Source organism: Oncorhynchus gorbuscha, linkage group LG18, assembly GCF_021184085.1.
Source record: "Oncorhynchus gorbuscha isolate QuinsamMale2020 ecotype Even-year linkage group LG18, OgorEven_v1.0, whole genome shotgun sequence".
In the NCBI taxonomy this organism is placed as follows: Eukaryota; Metazoa; Chordata; class Actinopteri; order Salmoniformes; family Salmonidae; genus Oncorhynchus; species Oncorhynchus gorbuscha.
This window is the reverse complement of record NC_060190.1, coordinates 33,495,097-33,517,632: the sequence shown is the minus strand read 5'-3', so window position 1 is coordinate 33,517,632 and position 22,536 is coordinate 33,495,097. Positions and strand designations below refer to the sequence as shown.

Genomic DNA, 22,536 nt, shown 5'->3' with positions numbered 1-22,536 from the left:
TCCATAGATGCATCTGTGAACACACACACAGTCACTGTTCTATTACCAATGGCAGTTAAGATAGCTGATACCTGACAAACAAACATATACTATACAGGTCAGACTAAACCTACCTAATTCTGGTCTCCCCAGTGACTACCATTGGTGAGTAGGCAAGAGGTGAGGCAGTCGATGAGGTGTTTGCCAGCGCCCCATTGATGGGCATGGCAACGTAGTTATGATTAGCACAGGGGAACCAACCTGATTGCTGCATTCACCTTTCTATTTCACTTCAGATATCATGATATGTGAAGTGAAATAGAATGGCAAACATAGTGATCAGGCTGGTTCCACCAGGCTAGTTTATGAAGGTGAGTTGCGGCAAAACTCAAAACTGTTTTGACCTTTGACCAAGTCAGATGCCGCCCTGTTCCATTTATAGGAATGCTCACAGCGAGGGCATGTCTGCGTGATCAATACAAATCAAACTTTATTTATACAGCACATTTCAGACTTGGAATGGAATGCGCTTTACAATAAATTTAAAAAACTGACCTCCTGTCTCAGCCTCCAGTATTTATGCTGCAATAGTTTATGTGTCGGGGCGCTAGGGTCAGTTTGTTATATCTGGAGTACTTCTCCTGTCCTATTCGGTGTCCTGTATGAATCTAAGTGTGCGTTCTCTAATTCTCTCCTTCTCTCTTTCTTTCTCTCTCTCAGAGGACCTGAGCCCTAGGACCATGCCCCAGGACTACCTGACATGATGACTCCTTGCTGTCCCCAGTCCACCTGGCCGTGCTGCTCCAGTTTCAACTGTTCTGCCTTATTATTCGACCATGCTGGTCATTTATGAACATTTGAACATCTTGGCCATGTTCTGTTATAATCTCCACCAGGCACAGCCGGAAGAGGACTGGCCACCCCACATAGCCTGGTTCCTCTCTAGGTTTCTTCCTAGGTTTTGGCCTTTCTAGGGAGTTTTTCCTAGCCACCATTCTTCTACACCTGCATTGCTTGCTGTTTGGGGTTTTAGGCTGGGTTTCTGTACAGCACTTTGAGATATCAGCTGATGTACGAAGGGCTATATAAATACATTTGATTTGATTTTGTTTTGATACTACACAACAAACATATGATAAAAACCCATTGTTGGTCTTCTCTATGTTGCATGTTCAGATGTAAACTGGACATCTCTCAAAAAACTGCAGAAGGCAATCCTCATAAGCAATGTACTTCCTCATCTTATGAGGTGATGTTGACTGTGAGGGCCTGTGACAGGGTGATACAATAGACAACCACGTGGTAAATTGTATCTTGTTATAAAGGACAAAGATTTTTTATAATGCACTTTACAACTATCTGCTTGGCTGGGTAATTAACCTACTAGTTTATCAAACTGGGTATTTTTTATACAACTTTTCACATAACATATATTACTATTGTTGATAAAGCCATCTGTGTCATTAGGGCAGTAACTTGGGTCAAGCTAATTCTAGGTCGTCATTAATTACCACAGCCATAAAGTTATATAAAAACACCTATTTCTAAAATTTCCTCTTAAAATATGATTTTAAACCTAACCTAAACCACATTTCTAACCTAAAGCCTAACCTTAAATTAATACCAAAAAGCAAATTTTTGTTTTACATTTAATTTTTACAACATTTGTACAATTCTGACTTTGTGGCTGTGGTTACTAGTGGAACCCCTAATTCTATGCTTTACAGATGTAGACTGACTGTAGCTCCAGATTGGATTATATTTAGACTGGTGACACCATTAGCGTTTGTTGCTCCTAGTTCACTGTATTAGTCAGACTCAGACATGAGTTATTACCACCGTAGCTGCATCAATTATTTATTATCAATTAGAATACACTTGTATGAGCTACGAACTAACTTCCAAATCTGACTTGTAGGCGAACGTTAGCTAGCAAGCCTGTCTTGCTTGTTCTCAACTTGCAATTGCGACCTGGCCAAGATAAAGCATAGCAGTGTGAACAGACAACAACACAGAGTTACACATGGAGTAAACAATTAACAAGTAAATAACACAGTAGAGAAAAAAAAGAGTCTAAATACATTGTGTGCAAAAGACATGAGGAGGTAGGCGAATAATTACAATTTTGCAGATTAACACTGGAGCGATAAATGATCAGATGGTCATGTACAGGTAGAGATATTGGTGTGCAAAAGAGCAGAAAAGTGAATAAATATAAACAGTATGGGGAAGAGGTAGGTAAAATTGGGTGGGCTATTTACCGATATTTACCGACTATATACAGCTGCAGCGATCGGTTAGCTGCTCAGATAGCAGATGTTTGAAGTTGGTGAGGGAGATAAAAGTCTCCAACTTCAGCGATTTTTGCAATTCGTTCCAGTTACAGGCAGCAGAGAACTGGAACGAAAGGCGGCCAAATTAGGTGTTGGCTTTAGGGATGATCAGTGAGATACAGCTGCTGGAGCTCGTGCTACAGGTGGGTGTTGCCATCGTGACCAGTGAACTGAGACAAGGCGGAGCTTTACCTAGCATGGACTTGTAGATGACCTGGAGCCAGTGGGTCTGGCAACGAATATGTAGCGAGGGCCAGCCGACTAGAGCATACAGTTCACATGTGAAGCTTGGTACTGTAACATACGCTGTAAGAGATTTAGTCCCCAAACCAATGCAGTGTAAGAATTGTAAAAGATTTGGCCATGTTTCAAGTGTGTGCAGACGAACAGTGTATACTGAAGAACGGTGTGTAGAAGGATGACAGTGTTGCAATTGTGGTGGGGATCATGATCCTGAGTTCTTGGAGTGCCCTGTAAGGGTGAAGGAGATTGCCCGCTCTAACTTTTGCCACCTCAATCGAATCTCCTATGCAAAAGCGATTAAAAGAATTGAGAAAACAAGTGATGCTAGTGAAGATATGGTAATGGATACACCATAGCCTGTAGTAAATGTTTGCTGCTAGACAAAAGATACCCTGTGTTAAAAATTTGGATTTTGTTGTGTTCATTGCCACAGTTATAAACTGTATTTTTTTGTGAGACTCATGGAAAAGTTACTTAAATAACCTAATTCAGACGTTAGGCTACCAAGGGAAAATGAGTCAGTCGTAAAACCATGATAAACATTTTGCGTTTCTCAATGGCTATTTCCGAAACATCCACGCACGCGTGAGCGCTCGCACACGAAATTGGAGGCAGGGCAAATAAGCACCCCGACCTCATGTACCTTCTGGTCATGCTTTACCAAAAACAGTTAGGCTGCTGAGCTGTCGTCCCGCACTATGTAAGTATGTCTCCTTTTCGTGTGACTATTTGCCTTTGTAGAAATGACTCAAAAACGGGAAGATGTTGTATCGAATGTGTTGTGTAGCCATCATACAAAGGGTAGAACGTTTTCTTACAAAGTTACAATGTATCAACTTTGAGAAGTCACGTAGTTTACTTACTATATACTATTTCGGAAGAAAAAAAATGATTATAGTAAGTAAACTATAGTTATATTAGTTTCATATTAGTTTCATTCGAATTTTCAAAATGTATCCGCCCTATGAACGCTATGGGAGATAGTCAACTGCATAGAAGTTACGAGAAACCCGCTATGTGAATGACGTGTTCATAAAAGTTTTCTTCAAGGATCTTGAAAAGAAAGATTGGATGGCCCCGTTAACGAACATTGTGAAAATTGTTGCAAAGCTATACGACATTGTGCTGTATTGGAAAAAATAATATTTTGTGTAATCCCCTCCGTCTTTTAGTTGTACGCAAAAAACGAACAGCACCACCGAGGTATCTATTTTGAAGTGAAATGAGATTAGCACATGACCCATGAACAATCTACTACAATGGAATAATCTGTGTTAAATAGAGCCGTTTTTATTACGAGTTACTAACGTAGTATGAGGCGTCGCCATCCTGTTTTTTTTGCATCCCCCCCTTATACTCAGCACTAGAGACACTGCAGAATTTATATTAATGTAAGCACTAGTGATACTGTAAATTGGTGAATTGTTTCCATCATCCAGGCTGAATTTTAAGAGAAGTGCACAACAGCTGCAAGAAGAGTTAAAGGAAGTGCCCTTCTAGCACTTCTTCCTACACAAAAGAAGAGCGCTGCACTATAAAAAAGGAACAGACCCGTGGCTTGAATCTACACAAGTTATGGTTCTCAAATCCATTCACTCCTTATTAGCAATGAATGCAAGATAGCTGGTTTTAGCAAGTAAAGCCATAGTATTTAATCTCTCCACACCCACTATGGCCCATTGTGGAGAATCCATATGTTCTGTGCTCATGTAACATATAGTGACTTGTCATAACAACAATGTGAGGATGTGGCTGGTGAATGGTATTGTGCCTATATACATGTACAACCAGAGCGTCCTTTTACTATGGACTAATAAGCACATCACAAAGTAACAACTGTTACATGTTACAAAATAAGAATTTGTTCTTTAACTGACTTGCCTAGTGAAATAAAGGTAAACATTCCTGTAGTCATGCAATGTTGGGCTGGTGATGGTTGGTTGCAAGCATATTTCCAATTTGAGTGGAGTGGGCTTTCCTGTATTTGGAAGGTGAAGGCCCACTCTGTCTTTTGTGTGTGGTCTATACAGACGCAACTGCTGGAAACCAAGACCTATGTTACTACTGCCCTACCCGCCCAAAAGATAACAATCCTCTCCGTCACCCTCTTGAAGCTCTCTCCTAAATTCCGACATACACCACCCTGCATGCCACAGGAAATAACAGGCAGGCCCTTGCATTTGAGTATTATTTACTCAGCTCCGCTTCTAGTCTAAATCTTCTAAGAGGGGATTTGTTGTTCTTGTTTGTCCCCTACCTCAGCTCTCATTTTTAGTTGTTTACTTTAATTGTGTGAAAATTTTGGTCCTACTTACTTTTTCTCCCCCCTAAGTTGCCAGTTTGACTTGTATGAAATTAAGAGACTCCTTTTACAGAACTCACAAAGCTCACTTAGCTATATTTTGCTGTTAAAAGTGAGCTGTAATGCAAAGTCAGACAGGTTCCCCCCTTCTGAATTGAATATGAATTTGCTTGGCTAAGACCCCGGTTAACCAATGCAACTTAATATTGTTGGTAGTGCACAGTTCTGGGTTTCTGGTTTCAGTAATGTGAGAGTCAGAAACTTTTTCTATAGGCTCCAGGCTTTGTCCAGTAGCGGCACTGTATAGGGCTGGGCGGTATACCGTATTTTATGATATACCGGTATTGATGCAGGGACCGGTTTGGGTTTTTACTTTACCTTCTATACGGGTATTTGAATGTTTGGTTGTTAAACGTGATACGTCAGGTGTAATGTCAATTGTTCTAGTTTACTTCACTACTTGAGTCATCTCTCTCCGCTCTTTCTCTCTGTGCCACTTTCCACACAGACCTAGCCATACCCCTTGTCACATAAGGAGCGCATTTGATGTTCCTCAACCACAGATACTTGCGTTCAGTCTGAAAGGTCAATGCAGCACATGCAACAATGTTGATGAGGACAATGCTGTTTCACTTTGCTTCTTAATATAAATCCACTAGCATTCTATAATGACACTATTGGTCTGTTTCTTATGTAACAGTATTGCTTCAGTCCCTCTCCTTGCCCCTACTTGGGCTCAAACCAGGCACCCTCTGCACACATACACAACTGACACCCACGAAGCATCGTTACCCATCGCCCCACGGCCCTTGCAGAGCAAGTGAGGTCACCCGATTGAAACGCTACACCACCGCTAACTAGCTAGCCATTTCACATCGGTTTCAAATCTTGTGAGATGCTAATTGTTAGCCGCTAATGCTAATAGCTAGATAGCTAGATAGCAAATAAATGTACTGAGTAAGAGCAAACGTAGCTAGCTAATACATCCTGATAATACCAGGGATGGTGGAGACCTAAATCAGCATGTTGTGTGTGCAACAGTATCTTCTAAATCAAAGAGGACTATGCAAAGCAAGAATATGTTAGCTACATGAAGTAGCTAAGAGAACATGGAATGTAGCCAAAGTTTATAGGGTCCCCTATGAAACACTATCAGCACTTTATTTCCTACCCTGTCACAATAACTCCTCCCTGGCATTTTAATTCCTTGTCATCTCAAACACTGTATTCAAAGTGCCCACTATTATAGTCTTAACTATATAATTTTTGGTATCTGTACTTTACATTACTATTTTTATTTTTGACAACTTTTCCCTACATTCCTTTAACAAAATACTGTACTTTTGTTAAAGGAATTCTATTCCTATATGTTTAACAACCAATTCAATTAAAACACTCTGCCCATTTCTTCGAATTTGTAAGATACTTATTTGCATAAAATGGACAGAGACCAGTCTCAAAATCAATCAATAGCGTTTATTCTCGAGAGTACTGATCATAGTACAATTTACATCAGGTTTTATACTAAAAATTACATCACAGGTTTTATTCTGTCCTTCCTCCACTCCGATACAATGGCAGTATAGTTCACAAGCCTTTCCACATTGTCCACCACCTGTTAAATAATCTACTACTAGTCCAAGGTCTCTCTTCTCCCCGTGTAGAGACAGGATGTCCTGTAAGGAACACACTATTCCAGCCAGTCTGACAATAGCTCCATTCGTTTCTAACAAGGAACATACAGTCCTTCTAATTCTGGATGAAAACTACACACATTACATTCAGTATTATGATTATAATAAGATTCATACATCCATACTGTAACATAGTAGTATTCTGTTTAGTCATAGTTCTGATTGAAATGTATACATAATTTAGTCATTATTCATAAAAATCCCGTAACAACTTTTTACTCCATACATTTTATCTTACTCCTAAAAGTACTCGTTACATTTTGAATGCTTAGCAGGACAGGAAAATTGTCCAATTCACACACTTGTCAAGAGAACATCCCTGGTCATCTCTGATCTGGAGAACTCACTAAACACAAATGCTTTGTTTGTAAATTATGTCTGAGTGTTGAAGTGTGCCCCTGGCTATCCGGCATTTAAAAAAAAACAAGAAAATGGTGCCATCTGGTTTGCTTAATCTAAGGAATTTGAAATTATTTATACTTTTACTTTTGATACTTATGTATATTTAAAACCAAATACTTTTAGACTTTTACTCAAGTAGTATTTTACTGGGTGACTTTTACTTGAGTCATTTTCTATTAATGTATTTTTTTACTTTTACTCAAATATGACAATTGGGATCTTTTTCCACCACTGCAATTGAGTGCAGGAAATGCAGAAATGATAAAAGTGCTGAAATTTGTTTTGGTTAAAATCGAATTGAACAGTGTAATACAATCAGAATGGAGAAAGACTCATTGATATCACTTAGAATGTATGTGTTGCCACCCTAGGATCACTCACTACTCATAAAGCAAATGTAGAACTTGTATTATTCAAATATTAAAAATACAGTAAAATACCATTATACCGTCCAATTAAAAAAAAAAACATAATATAAAATATATAATATTTTGGCAATATCGCCCAGCCCTAGCGGCACTTGGGTAAAAATCACTGATTTAGGCTGGGGACGGTGTACCGTATACCGGGGTATTTGGAAATAGCCACGGGATGGTTTTTCAATACCGTTGAAACTATTACGTTATTCAATAAATGTCTATATTTGTTGCTGCCTAGAGTAAACTTTGCAATACATTAGGAGATAAAGCAGATTGCATTCTTCTTTTCACCTGTCACATTATTTTACTTTATGAAGCTTACCGTAGTTGCCCAGAACAGTTGAGCCAGCCGTCTGTTTGTAAATAGGAGAAAGCGGGAGCAGGAGAGTCCAGATGTTTATTGAAATGGTCACATTTTATATTGAAAGCTAAGTTTTTTTTTGCCTCAGTAGAGTGATCAGGGACATGCAACTATAGGTTTCCTTCACAGAAATACATTACTGCAAAAAATTTGGCAGACAATAGCTTCCTTTTCATCCGATGACAACAGAAATGCAATTCTATTTGGCTGGCAGCCACAGAAGTAAATGAACTTACAATGAAAAAGCAAGGTCTTTGTGGCAAAAACGAGGTATGGCGATCAAATTTCTAATGTTTATCGTAGAAAGAATGTAACATTTCCTAATGTTTTGCTTAAAGTTAATTTAGCATTTTACCCAAGAAAAGTAGACTGGCCACACCGAGAACCCAGTGGGCAAAACCTGGTTGAAAATACATTTACATTTACATTTAAGTCATTTAGCAGACGCTCTTATCCAGAGCGACTTACAAATACATCAGTATGACATCTTATTCTGGTCGCAAACTGGTTGAAAAAGGATGTTTTTTTTTTGTCTTTTTACTGGCCAGAATATGACATATTTTTCAGACCACTATACGACCAGCTGGTTATAATTCTGACCACTATCTTATGTGCTATATTATGTAGCCTACTGGTCATAGTTAAAGACCTCATCATAACCTGGTAATGACCACAGCTTATTACCTACCTACTGTAAAAATTATTGCAGAGGAAAAATGTGGATATTGAAAACATTACTCATGAACTTTATATTTGTTTCCGTAGTCACCAATATAAAGTTTATATCTACAACATATTCTTAAATAATTATTTTATGTATTTTTTCAACCAGTTTTCCCCCCAGTTTCGTGGTATCCAATTGGTCAGTCTTGTCTTATCACTGCAACTCCCGTACGGAGAGGCGTGTGTCCTCCGAAACACAAACCAGCCACCCTGCTTCTTGACACAATGCCCACTTAACCCGTAAGCACCAATGTGTTGGAGGAAACACGGGCCGGGCACAGTGCGTGCTAACCAAGGTTGCCAGGTGCATAGTGTTTCCTCTGACACATTGGTGCGGCTGGCTTCCGGGTGTTAAGAAGCAGTGCGGCTTGGTTGGGTTGTGTATTGGAGGACACATGACTTTCAACCTTCGTCTCTCCCGAGCCCGTACGGGAGTTGTAGCGATGAGACAAGATAGTAGCTACTAAAAACAATTGGATACCATGAAATTGGGGAGAAAAAGGGTTTAAAAAAAAGAAATGTGCTTGTTTGTGAAATAAATGCAATTTTTTTGGTCCATTAAAATAGCATCAAATTGATCAGATATAGTGTAGACATTGTTCATGTTGTAAATAACTGTTGTCGCTGGAACCGGCAGATTTTTTAAATGGAATATCTACATAGGCGTACAGAGGCCCATTATCAGCAACCATCACTCCTGTGTTCCATTGGCACGTTGTGTTAGCTATTCCAAGTTCATCTTTTTAAAAGGTGAATTGATCATTAGAAAACCCTTTTGAGATTATGTTAGTACAGCTGAAAACTGTTGTCCTGATTAAAGAAGCAATAAAACTGGCCTTTAGACTAGTTGAGTATCTGGAGCATCAGCATTTGTGGGTTCGATTACAGACTCAAAATTGACAAACAAAGACCTTCTGAAACTCGTCAGTCTATTCTTGTTCTGAGAAATGAAGGCTATTCCATGTGAGAAATTGCCAAGAAACTGAAAATCTCGTACAATACTGTGTACTACTTCACAGAACAGCGCAAACTGGCAGAGTAGAATAGAACGAGGAGTGGGAGGCACGGGTGCACAACTGAGCAAGATGACAAGTACATTAGTATCTAGTTTGAGAAACAGATGCCTCACAAGTCTTCAACTGGCAGCTTCATTAAACAGTACATGCAAAACACCGGTCTCAACATCAACAGTGAAGAGGCGACTCCGGGATCCTGGCCTTCTAAGCAGAGTTGCAAAGAAAAAGCCATATATCAGACTGGCCAATAAAAATCAAATATTAAGATGGGCAAAAGAACAGACACTGGACAGAGGAAGATTGGAAAAAGGTGCTATGGACAGTCGAATCTAAGTTTGAGGTGTTCGGATCACAAAGAAGACACATTTGTGAGATGCAGAAGAAGAAAAAAGATACTGGATGAGTGCTTGACGCCATCTGTCAAGCATGGTGTGATGATCTGGGGGTGCTTTGGTGGTGGTAAAAGTGGGAGATTTGTACAGGATAAAAGGGATCTTGAAGAAGGAAGGTTATCACTCCATTTTGCAACGCCATACCATACCCTGTGGAAGGTGCTTAATTGGAGTGACCCAAAGCACAATGACCCAAAGCACAGCTCCAAACTATGCATAAACAATTTAGGGAAGAAGCCGTCAGCTGGTATTCTGTCTATAATGGAGTGGCCAGCACAGTCACCGGACCTCAACCCTATTGAGCTGTTGTGGGAGCAGCTTGACAGTATGATACGTAAGAATTGCCGATCAAGCCAATCCAACTTGTGGGAGGTGCTTCAGGAAGCATGGGATGAAATCTCTTCAGATTACCTCAACAAATTGATAACTAGAATGCCAAAGGTCTGCATGGCTGTAATTGCTGCAAATGGAGGATTCTTTGACGAAAGCAAAGTTTGAAGGACACACTTATTATTTAATTAAAAATCATTATTAAATAACTTTGTCAACATCTTGACTCTATTTCCTATTCATTTTGCAACTATCTTCCTGTATGTTTTCATGGGAAACAAGGGACATTTCTAAGTGACCCCAAACTTTTGAACGGTTGTGTATGTGTAATCATTAACCATCTCTCTCACACACATACAGTAGCTAGCATGACACAATGTTGACATGGTCACAATCTTTTCTAGAAGCTATGATCATCCCTCTCTTACACACACACACACACACACACACACACACACACACACACACACACACACACACACACACACACACACACACACACACACACACACACACACACACACACACACACACACACACACACACACACACACACACACACACACACACACACACACACACACACACACACACACACACACACACACACACAGAAAGAGAGAAACACACATATTTACTGTCATTAACTAAACAGATCAAAATTTCAGGTAAACAGGTAAAAATGAAAACCTAACAAGTCCATGGAGGATTTGCCAGAGAGCTAACGTTAGCTAGCTAAAATTAGCCAGCTAGCAAAACTTTCCTTGATGCTCTTCTCCCCAACAAACGGTCACTTTACTTACAAAAATAAAACAAGAATGCTGAAGAACAGAGACTACCATTTAGCAGTCAAATCTATAAAAACCCAACAACATACATTTCAAGAAACTGTGTTGTTTTCCAGCAGTGTTGTGTAGCTTACTCGGTGCTTTGTCCCGACATGCTGTATGGAATGTTGATAAAAGCAGGCTGCTTGCGACAAAGAACTATTGTTGTGCGAGGAACAGATTCCAATACAAGTTTTAGCTGGAACTGATATACCTACCTCCTAATTTAGCTACTGAATGTAAAATATAATTACTGCACGCATTGTTAATTCATTAAAATCTTTAAGGGAAAATATAATTGTCATTCTCGGGGTCAAATTCGGGTGCAATGATTTTGTACAAATTATTGATGGAAATAAAATGGAATAAAAATAGGATTCTGTAAATTCTGGTGGATTGTAGTATGATATTGAAATAAAAGACAGGCCTACGTATAATTTTCAAAAATCAGAAAACAAATGTAGATGGACATAATAGAACATCAAAATTGCATTCATTGGAACAGAAGAAAATGTGCAACACAATAAACTGAGAAATTAACATCAACGAAAGATGGTCATTGGAAGCCAACACACACAGCAATTTACCAGATATCATTAATTAAACAACCATTATTTAATTGTACTGCAGTTTTACTGCATTTTAACAGCAGTGAATTTTTGTAAGGGAATCTTGTATTATTGTGCATGATTATTTTACAGGCTGGTAGCCTAGAACAAATGTAATGGAAGTGAATGTGCACTTTTCAATTGTGGTGGACTGCAACAACAGAAAACATTGCCATAGCCTGTAGTAAAAGCATAGATTCGGAGATTCTCTAAATTAGAGACCATCTCTGATAGCTATATGACTGCAGAGACAGTCACAAATTATAGCTTTTAATTACCTATCAAAATCTGACTGGGAGGTGAAATATCAAAATTCTTAGTTTTTTAAATTGGTATTTCATGACCTGCCGAATAATAACATAAAATGGCCCTACTCCTGAAAAGTTAATCTGACATTACCTGAAGTGACCTCGGCCTGAGTACCATTAGCCGGACCCGGAGTAATATGATTCTGCCAGACTTGGCCCGCAAGAAGCCCCCCAAATCAGAGTCCCCCGAGTCTCAAACGGAATAGGCCGGAGACCAGAGTGTTGACTGGGTACAATATGCTACGAGACCCTAACGCAATTTGTTGTGCTCTGCCAGCTGTTGTTTGCCAAGTGTGCTAAGCTGAATCATGCAGCCCCTGCTGAAAAAGAACATTCATTTAATTGTAATGGTTCTAATGTGTTCTATGCAATGCATGTAGGGCCCACAAACACTATGCACATGTTTATATAGATTGGTGTCTATTAATTGAGTAGCTTTTAGATAACTGGTCAGTAGTTCAATCAGATTTCAACCAAAAACCAGATATATTTTTCATGACGTCAAAAAGTTATCTGAGGGATTGTGAGGAGCTATCCAAATTCAAGAGTCAAAAGATGTGGACTTCAAATAGGCCTATGGCACATTATGGAAACTACACTCTGGACACTGACTAAATATGCATCCAAGCCAAACTGAAATCTTTTCAGATGTTGGGTCGTTTTCACAGCATTCTATTTCCTTTCGAACCGATCAAACTGTCATGCACAGAACATCTTTCGTAAAAAAAAAAGGTTTTAACCTGTTAAGTCGACCCTCTACTTTTTCGAACATTCTGTTAATAATCGCGCAACATTTCAGCGCCCTGCTACTCAGGCCAGGAATATAGTATATGCATATGATTAGTATGTGTGGATAGAAAACACTCAGACATTTATAAAACTGCTGTGACTATAACAGAACGTGCGTTTCATCGAAAAGTGCAGGAAAACCTGATCACTGAAAATGGAAATAAATATCCTTGCGCTACTTCCAGGAATTGTTCAAAGTGAACCGAATTAAATGAGGCCGAGGTTGCAGTGCCTACAGCTTCCACACGATGTCGAGAGTCTTGTCATTTGATTCAGCTTTGATTCTTGGTCAAACCGAATCAAGGGAACCGATTCCCTCAGGTCTCCGACCGGATGTTTTGGTCGAGCTCTCTCCAGACATTTTTTCGAGACGGACACCTATAGAATTACAATCGCCTCCTGATGAATTTTATCGTTTATTAACGTGTACTAATACCTAAAGTTGCATTACAAAAGTATTTCGAAGTGTTTTGTGAAAGTTTATCGTCGACTTTTTGAATTTTTTAAAATGACGTTACGTTATTTACATTTACATTTAAGTCATTTAGCAGACGCTCTTATCCAGAGCGACTTACAAATTGGTGCATTCACCTTATGACATCCAGTGGAACAGCCACTTTACAATATTGCATCTAAATATTTTAAGGGGGGGGGTGAGAAGGATTACTTTATCCTACCCTAGGTATTCCTTAAAGAGGTGGGGTTTCAGGTGTCTCCGGAAGGTGGTGATTGACTCCGCTGTCCTGGCGTCGTGAGGGAGTTTGTTCCACCATTGGGGAGCCAGAGCAGCGAACAGTTTTGACTGGGCTGAGCGGGAACTGTACTTCCTCAGTGGTAGGGAGGCGAGCAGGCCAGAGGTGGATGAACGCAGTGCCCTTATTTGGGTGTAGGGCCTGATCAGAGCCTGGAGGTACTGAGGTGCCGTTCCCCTCACAGCTCCGTAGGCAAGCACCATGGTCTTGTAGCGGATGCGAGCTTCAACTGGAAGCCAGTGGAGAGAGCGGAGGAGCGGGGTGACGTGAAAGAACTTGGGAAGGTTGAACACTAGACGGGCTGCGGCGTTCTGGATGAGTTGTAGGGGTTTAATGGCACAGGCAGGGAGCCCAGCCAACAGCGAGTTGCAGTAATCCAGACGGGAGATGACAAGTGCCTGGATTAGGACCTGCGCCGCTTCCTGTGTGAGGCAGGGTCGTACTCTGCGGATGTTGTAGAGCATGAACCTACAGGAACGGGCCACCGCCTTGATGTTAGTTGAGAACGACAGGGTGTTGTCCAGGATCACGCCAAGGTTCTTAGCGCTCTGGGAGGAGGACACAATGGAGTTGTCAACCGTGATGGCGAGATCATGGAACGGGCAGTCCTTCCCGGGAGGAAGAGCAGCTCCGTCTTGCCGAAGTTCAGCTTGAGGTGGTGATCCGTCATCCACACTGATATGTCTGCCAGACATGCAGAGATGCGATTCGCCACCTGGTCATCAGAAGGCGGAAAGGAGAAGATTAATTGTGTGTCGTCTGCATAGCAATGATAGGAGAGACCATGTGAGGTTATGACAGAGCCAAGTGACTTGGTGTATAGCGAGAATAGGAGAGGGCCTAGAACAGAGCCCTGGGGGACACCAGTGGTGAGAGCGCGTGGTGAGGAGACAGATTCTCGCCACGCCACCTGGTAGGAGCGACCTGTCAGGTAGGACGCAATCCAAGCGTGGGCCGCGCCGGAGATGCCCAACTCGGAGAGGGTGGAGAGGAGGATCTGATGGTTCACAGTATCGAAGGCAGCCGATAGGTCTAGAAGGATGAGAGCAGAGGAGAGAGAGTTAGCTTTAGCGGTGCGGAGCGCCTCCGTGATACAGAGAAGAGCAGTCTCAGTTGAATGACTAGTCTTGAAACCTGACTGATTTGGATCAAGAAGGTCATTCTGAGAGAGATAGCGGGAGAGCTGACCAAGGACGGCACATTCAAGAGTTTTGGAGAGAAAAGAAAGAAGGGATACTGGTCTGTAGTTGTTGACATCGGAGGGATCGAGTGTAGGTTTTTTCAGAAGGGGTGAAACTCTCGCTCTCTTGAAGACGGAAGGGACGTAGCCAGCGGTCAGGGATAAGTTGATGAGCGAGGTGAGGTAAGGGAGAAGGTCTCCGGAAATGGTCTGGAGAAGAGAGGAGGGGATAGGGTCGAGCGGGCAGGTTGTTGGGCGGCCAGCCGTCACAAGACGCGAGATTTCATCTGGAGAGAGAGGGGAGAAAGAGGTCAGAGCACAGGGTAGGGCAGTGTGAGCAGAACCAGCGGTGTCATTTGACTTAGCAAACGAGGATCGGATGTCGTCGACCTTCTTTTCAAAATGGTTGACGAAGTCATCTGCAGAGAGGGAGGAGGGGGGGAGGGGGAGGAGGATTCAGGAGGGAGGAGAAGGTTATGAAACGCTATTTTTTCCGTTTATCACATAGTCTTCATAGATCAATATCTAGGCTATATATGGACTGATTTAATCGAAAAAAAGACCCAATAGTGATTATGGGACATCTAGGAGTGCCAACAAAGAAGATGGTCAAAGGTAATGAATGTTTTATATTTTATTTGTGCGGTTTGTGTAGCGACGACTATGCTAATTATTTTGTTTACGTCCCCTGCAGGTCTTTGGTGTGGGGTGTTGGGGTGTTACATGCTATCAGACAATAGCTTCTCATGCTTTCGCCGAAAAGCATTTTAAAAATCTGACTAGTTGCCTGGATTCACAACGAGTGTAGCTTTAATTCAATACCCTGCATGTGTATTTTAATGAACGTTTGAGTTTTAACTAATACTATTAACATTTAGCGTAGCGTATTTGCATTTCCAGAGCTCTAGATGGGACGCCTGCGTGCCAGGTAGGAGCAAGAGGTTAATTGCATTTTCTCCCCGGTCCCAAACGTCATTGCTCCATAAAAGAAGCATGGATGACATAACTTTACAGATGTTAACTAGATTGAAGCGTTCATTCTATCAATTTATGACATTCAGGTGAGCAAGGGTTTTAGTCTTCTAAAACCCTTTAGTCTTCTGGCCCATTTTGACTCCAATGCTTCCCACAGTTGTGTCAAGTTTGCTAGGTGTCCTTTGGGTGGTGGACCATTCTTGATACACACAGGAAACTGTTGAGCGTGAAAAACCCAGCAGCGTTGCAGTTCTTGTCACAAACCGTTGCACCTACTACCATACCCTGTTCAAAGGCACTTAAATCTGCCATCCTTTAACCTGTCTCCTCCCCTTCATCTACATGGATTGAAGTGGATTTAACAGGTGACATCAATATGGGATCATAGCTTTCACCTGGATTCACCTGGTCTGTGTGTCATGGAAAGTGCAGATGTCCTTAATGTTTTCTACACTCAGTGTATAATAGAAGAAGAGAAGCTGCATGTGTCTAATTATAGACAAGTTGACAAACAAATGACGGAAATTATAAGGGAGTGAACGTTTTTTATAATAAGGGTTACATGGAGAATATCGGACCTTTTCTGAAATGAAATGGATGGACCTCCCTTCAGCTAAATATATTTTACCTAAATCCTCCCTGAACACCCTCTCCTATACCCAAAATAATAATTAAAACAAGTGGATAGCAGGGAACATGTCTACCATTTACCCCCACTTCTTGGACAGCCTAGAGCCTTAGATATGCCGTTTAGAAACTCTTATTGGTCTTGTAAGCATTACATGGCAATGCAGGAATTTTTATGGCGCCCAGACGGTTGTGGGTTCACAAGCCAACGTGGACAAAAGTAGGGGAGGATCTCCTTAAAACCTGTAATGGCTGCATCCCTTTGTTCTCAATTTCTGCCTGAAGACATACCCTAATCTAACTGCCTGTAGCTCAGCCCCAGAGGCAAGGATATGCATATTCTTGGTATCATTTGAATGGAAACATTCTGACGTTTGTGGAAATGTTAATTGAATGTAAGAATATAACACAGTAGATCTGGTGGAAGAAAAGAGAAAGAAAGAGCATACGTTTTCTGTTTTGTATTGTTGTAGCATCATCTTTCACATGTACTAGAATAGCCACACAGTCAGATAGGATGCTGGCGATAATTTTGATGGATAACACAAGAGGGCAACTGTAGGTGTGCAAAGTTTCAAACTGATAACTGCAGGAACGGACGAGCTACATGACATTTAGCATGAAGTCACCCAGGTGTTCCACACAAGTTGCCCAAATGTGGTTCCTTTATTTTTTTGAGCAGTGTATATATGCACACACACCCAAACAAACCAACACACACACACACACACACACACACACACACACACACACACACACACACACACACACACACACACACACACACACACACACACACACACACACACACACACACACACACACACACACACACACACACACACACACACACACACAAACCACACATCTCATTGCAAATTGCAAAATACAGTATATATATATATATATATATATATATATATATATATATATATATATATATATATATATATATATATATATATATATATATTATAACACTCAAAGATTCCTCAAACAAAAAATCTGTCTCACTTTCCAGATCAATCTCTTCTATAATCTGGTGCAAATCTGTATACTTAGACTTTGACTTCACTTTTCCTGATTTATTCGCCATGATATCTTCAATGAAATCGTTGAAAATACAACTTTACAAAATACTGCAGTGCGTAACAAGCGTCACAGTAACTCCTCTGATAGTCAAGGCAAGAATGGAGTTCGTTACGTGTGCATTTACAAACAAGAGATGGTGGTCCAACCCAAAAACATTACATACTGGCATTTACCTCAGCTCATTAGCTATCTACCCATCTAGATTTCAAGTAGATCAGTGGTCATTGGGCAGAAATTACAGTCAATCAACGAAGCTTGGCTAAAATTATTGGTGCGCAAGGTAGTCATTGCTCGTTGTCTTCAAATCAGTTCACTTCAGTCAATACTCCCCGCAAAAAAAAACAATGATGTTTGGCTGTGTTGCAAACAAGCAGAGGAATGCACTGAAACCAACCATGACTACCGTAATTGCTGGACTATTAAGCGCACCTGAATATAAACCGCACCCACTGAATTATTAAAAAAGATGTATTTTGTACATAAATAAGCCGTACTTGTCTATAAACCGCATGTGCCTACCGGTACATTGAAACAAATTAACTTTACACAGCCTTTAAACAAAACACGGCTTGTAACAAAAATAAATAGGCTTTAACGAAACACGGATTGTAACAAAAATAAATAGGCTTTAACGAAACACGGCTTTAATTTTTGTTACAACAGTAGCCTACCAAGAAAGTCATTGGTCACTATCTTCCTCCTCCTGTGCACTGAAACCACTGAAGTCATCTCCTTCGGTGTCGGAGTTGAATAGCCTCAGAATTGCTTCATCCGATGTTGGATCGCTGCCCTCTTCAACACGCAGCAGTCCAGCCTTTCGAAACCTGTTGATGATAGTGGATTTTTTGACAATGCTCCACACTGTCAGCAGCTCTATTTCCTTTTCCAACAGCCAGATCGATCGCCTTCAACTTGATAGCTGCATCATATGCATTTCTCCATGTCTTTGCCATGATGAAAGTGACAAAATGACTACCGTAATCAGAATGATGGGAAGTTTGAGCGCGCTCGATTTACGTCACATTATGTGACGGTGCTCAGTTTTTTGGCGGCATGAATCTTGTGAAAGCGGGAAAAATCCATAAATTAGCCGCGTCATTGTATAAACCGCGAGGTTCAACGCATGGGAAAAAAGTAGCGGCTTATAGTCCGGAAATTACGGTAGATAAACCATGGTTTACTGTGTGTAATTTTCGTCGAATACTCCGTATAAAATTGATAGAAATGGAATTCACGGCACAAACGGGTTACAAAATGTTTCGATTTCGGCTATAAATTTTTTTTTTATCAAAGAAAACGGCACTTCATTTGATCACTGGGACCCTCAGGAAGAGAAATAAGAGCAAGATATCAGAATGTACGTCATAATTTAACCTTCAGATGTGAATGTGTAAAAACTGTCATGGCGGAAAATGTTTCTGTTGTTGATTGCTCTTCTCAAACAAAAGCATGGTATCTATGTTCTCTGTAATAGCTATTTTAAATCTGAAAACGTAGTTTGATTACCAAGATCCTAATCTTTTGAAGGATGTAAGACACTTGCATTTTCAAGAATGTTTAATGTTATGACGTTGTATTTCTAATTGTCACTCTGAAATTTCCCCTGATGTTGATCCCTGTACGGGGATTGCAGCCATAATTAATTACCCTCTTACCCTGCCAAGTTGAGTGTTAGACTAATGGGTGCACTTGAATGGGAACTGCTATCTATAGATTATATTTCTATGGTTGGTTGTGGCTGTCTGTTTGCCTTTTTCAAATGTCAAAATACAAAATACAATCGTGGGAAAACGTAGAGTTTGGAAAGCAAATGCCTACTGCTGGAAAGAGAAGACCAATAGAATACTTTCTTCTCAACTCTCAATTTTTTTCCGAACAGCAGCACTGTTGGTCAAAGTAGCTCGCTCATCTTGAGATATGCTCCACTTGCTAATAGCCTATTGGCCATCACCGTGAGTAGTAGCCTATGTCTTCATCATTAGGTGAGTCAGTGTGCCACTGGAAATTGTATTTAGTAGCCTATTGTAGTCTATAATATCAGTTTATTGTAGACCTATTTTATTTAAAAAATTCCAATCCAAGCATATATTCTGCCTATTGATGCCCGCTGTTCAGTTTTGGCTGCATGAGGAAAACATTGAAACCTTCAGATAGAAAATGACTGAGGAGGTGTTTTTGTTGTAACATATTATAGGTATACAATGCTACAGTATATGCTATTATATTCAGTTATGTAAAATACTAATAAATTGTGATCTTGCGAGACATTGATTCAGCTTTAATCTAACTTTACTAAACAAGCAACATTGTGAGAAGTGATAATCTTCTATTTGTATTAATAAAAATAATACACATACAGTGCATTTGGAAAGTATTCATACCCCTTCACTTTTTCCAAATTTTGTCATGTTACAGCCTTATTCTAAAATGATTTAAATAGTTTTTCCCCCTCGTCAAGCTTCACACAACACCCCATAATGACAAAGTAAAAACAGGTTTTTAGATTTTTTCCCCCACATTCAATACTGACCTGAAATGTCACATTTACATAAGTATTCAGATCCTTTACTCAGTACTTTGTTGAAGCACATTTGGCAGCGATTACAGCCTCAAGTCTTCTTGGGTATGACGTTACAAGCTTGGCACACCTGTATTTGAGGAGTTTCTCCCATTCTCTTCTGCAGATGCTCTCAGTGTGGATGGGGAGCGTCACTACACAGCTATTTTCAGGTCTCTACAGAGTCAAGTCCGGGCTGGGCCACTCAAGGGCATTCAGACAATTGTCCCGAAGCCATTCATGCGTTGTCTTGGCTGTGTGCTTAAGGTAGTTGTCCTGTTAGAAGGTGAACCTTTGCCCCAGTCTGATGTCCTGAGTCCTTTAGGTGCCTTTTTGACAAACTCCAAGCTGGCTGTCATGTGCCTTTTACTGAGGAATGGCTTCCGTCTGACCACTCTACCATAAAGACTTGATTGGTGGAGTGTTGCAGAGATGGTTGTTTTCCCATCTCCACATAGGAACTCTTGAGCTCTGTCAGAGTAACCATCGGGATCTTGGTCAACACCCTTCTCCCCCAATGGCTTAGTTTGGCCGGGCAGCCAGCTCTATGAAGAGTCTTGGTGGTTCCATACTTCTTCCATTTAAGAATGATGGAGGCAACTGTGTTCTTGGGGACCTTCAATGCTGCAGACATTTTACCCATCCCCAGATCTGCTCCTACGGACAATTCCTTTGACCTCATGGCTTGGTTTTTGCTCTGACATGCACTGTCAACTGTGGGACCTTATATAGACCGGTGTGTGCCTTTGCAAATCATGTCCAATCAATTGAATTTACTACCGGTGGACTCCAAGTTGTAGAAACATCTCAAGGATGATCAATGGAAACAGAATTCACCTGGCTCAATTAAGAGTCTCATAGCAAAGGGTTTGAATACTTATGTAAATAAGATATATATTCCCAAGATATTTTATTTTTCAGAAATTAGCAAACATTTCAAAAAAACTGTTTTCAACGTGTCATTGTGTGTAGATTGATGAGGGAAAAAATGTATTTAATACATTTTAGAATGAGGCTGTAACGCAACAAAATGGGGAAGAAGTGAAGGTGTGAGTAGTCCAGGTACTTTCCGAATGCAATGTATGTGTATTACAACCTAATATAGCCTCCCGCCAAGGCAGCAGCTACTCTTCCTGGGGTCCAGCAACATTAAGGTAGTTATGCTGTATACAATTTAAAACATTACATGTCATTAAATTTCATTACACTTTTCACAACACATTAAGTGTGTTCCCTCAGGCCACTACTCTAGTACCACATATCTACAATACAAAATCCAGGTGTAAGTATGTGTAGAGTGCGTGTCTTATCATGTGTATGTGTGTCTGTGCCTGTGTGTGTGTTTTTTCTCTTCAGTCCTGCTGTTCCATAAGGTGTATGTTTTATAAATATGATTCTACTGCTTGCATCAGTTACCTTATGTGGAATAGAGTTCCATGTAGACATGGCTCTATGTAGTACTGTGCGCCTCCCATAGTCTGTTCTTGACTTGGGGATTGTGAAAAGACCTTTGGTGGCATCAAATAAAATAAAATGTATTTATATAGCCCTTCGTACATCAGCTGATATCTCAATGTGCTGTACAGAAACCCAGCCTAAAACCCCAAACAGCAAGCAATGCAGGTGTAGAAGCACGGTGGCTAGGAAAAACTCTCTAGAAAGGCCAAAACCTAGATAGAAATCTAGAGAGGAACCAGGCTATGTGGGGGGGGGGGGGGTGGGGGGGGGGTGGACTGGGGACAGCAAGGAGTCATCATGTCAGGTAGTCCTGAGGCATGGTCCTAGGGCTCAGGTCCTCAGAGAGAGAGAGAGAATTAGAGAGAGCATATTTAAATTCACACAGGACACCGGATAGGACAGGAGAAGTACTCCAGATATAACAAACTGACAAGTTCATGTCAAATGTTTTAGCCAGTACCACACACAGCCTTACTGAGGATCACACAGTATTTTATTGTGACATGGAGTCATTTTGAGACTGTGGTCTCTTTTACAGATGAGCCCAAAAATGATATTTTTGGGCTCCTTCCTGTTTGGCCCCCCCGACACATAAACTACTGCAGCATGAATACTGGAGGCTGAGACAGGAGGGGTCAGGAGACACTGTGACCCCATCCGATGACACTTCCGGACAGGGCCAAACAGGAAGGATATAACCCCACCCACTTTGCCAAAGCACAGCCCCCACACCACTAGAGGGTATCTTCAACCACCAACTTACCATCCTGAGACAAGGCCGAGTATAGCCCACAAAGATCTCCGCCACGGCACAACCCAAGGGGGGGCGCCAACCCATGTCTTGTGGAGTATGCATGTGTGTCCGAGCTGTGTTAGTAGTTTAAACAGACACTGTGGTGCATTCAGCAAGTCAACGCTTCTTACAAAAACAAGTAGTGATGAAGTCAGTCTCTTTTATAATTTTATCAATGTTAGCTCTCCGTGTACATTTAAGGGCCAGCCGGGGTGCCCTGTTCTGAGCCAATTGTAAACATCCTGGGGTCCAGCAAAATTAAGGCAGTTATACAATCTTAGTAGTCCAGGTGCGACAAAACTAGGGCCTGTAGGACCTGCCTTGTTGATAGTGTTGTTAAGAAGGTAGAAACTAGGGCCTGTAGGACCTGCCTTGT

General features: G+C 40.9%; 1 protein-coding gene across 2 annotated transcripts in view; it reads left to right on the top strand.

Moving 5' to 3' along the window:
* Nucleotides 1-3,145: 3,145 nt before the first annotated feature.
* The window catches only part of LOC124003083 (CMP-N-acetylneuraminate-beta-galactosamide-alpha-2,3-sialyltransferase 2-like), a 58,775-nt gene continuing 39,384 nt past the window's right edge, over nucleotides 3,146-22,536 (top strand). For both annotated transcript variants that reach the window (XM_046311129.1, XM_046311128.1), the window contains exon 1: nucleotides 3,146-3,255. The gene's annotated coding sequence lies outside the window, so the exon portion shown is untranslated. The remainder of the gene's footprint in view (nucleotides 3,256-22,536) is intronic.